This window comes from Protopterus annectens, chromosome 9.part0 (genome assembly GCF_019279795.1).
Source record: "Protopterus annectens isolate FY-2018-M chromosome 9.part0, PAN1.0, whole genome shotgun sequence".
NCBI classification, from domain to species: Eukaryota; Metazoa; Chordata; order Ceratodontiformes; family Protopteridae; genus Protopterus; species Protopterus annectens.
Genome location: NC_056743.1, coordinates 1,317,648,442 through 1,317,649,709, shown reverse-complemented (window position 1 = coordinate 1,317,649,709; position 1,268 = coordinate 1,317,648,442).

Sequence of the window (1,268 nt, the reverse complement as noted above, 5' to 3'; positions counted from 1 at the left end):
AAACTGCAGGAAAAAATGTATTCTCATTTAAGAGTATAACTTAAAACAGAAACCCCACGCTTTAAAATAACGTTCCTGCACAGGAAGGTTTTAATAAACATTTTTTTTAATTGAAGGCTTTCCCCAAAGTGAACTTATCTACCCAGCAAAGGAACAGCCCAAGCTAACCATCAGTCATTGAAAACATCACAGAAGTGTACTCTTCAGTATCAGGAAAGCTCTGAAGAGTGGAGAAGGTGCCCTGAAGCTTTGTAAGACAGCTGGCTATTGCATCCTATGCGGGATATAACCCATATTACTTAGGCTACTGCAGCAATGATCAATATTTAGAACATCTGCAGTAACCAACAAAAACAATATTAACAATCAACTTGAATTAAGTTGCACAAAAACAGTTACTTAGAACATGCACCATAACTCCAGAGTGCATCGCACTTTTTTTCCCTGGGAGTGAGGAAAGAAAGTACAGCTGTGTACACTTACCATAAATGCACAACTTTGAGTGTATTCACTGTTGCAGTCAGGACTATTGGGATTTCCTGCCCCAAAAGTCCTTGGTCGGCCTGACTACCAGAGAAAAATCTTTCCAGCTCTCAGGCTGGCGGATGCCCAGACCAACATCATAATGCTCAGGTATAAAGGCAGCCAGCCTGTGTCATAACACTAGTCTTTTATTGCCCCCCCCCCAATAATGGGAGCCTGAGAAGACTTGAGCTATCCCAAAGGATAGTTTGACAGAGAAGAAGAGGCCAAGGAGGGATCCTTTGGCTGTGTTACTAAGTTAGAAGACACCTATTAGCAGGCTAAGGGGTAGGAAGGCGGAAAAGAAGACTGCAACAGTGACTACACTCTAACATCTACATTTATGGTAAGTGTGCACAATTGTATTATATGTTCTTCATGTTTCACTGCTGCAGTCCTGACTATTAGAAAGATTCCCAAAGCAGAAAAGAGGGTGGGAGGATGCTAGGGCGAAGAGAGGATGCCCTGCAGAATAGCAGTGGCAAACCCAGCACTAAAGTTGGAGAAGGATGCTAAATGGTAGAATTTGGTGATGGTATGCACTGAGGACCAGGTGGCTGCCTCTAAAATGTCCTTGGTGGGAACCCCCTTGATGAAAGCAGTAGAAGTAGCATTGTAGAGTAAGATCTAATCCCAACTGGGGGTACCTTGCCATTAAAGCTATAGCAAAAGAAAATACAATGGCAGATCAGTTTGGAAATAGTTTGCTTGGAAGCTGGTTTGCCTTCTCCACCAGGGTCAAAGGT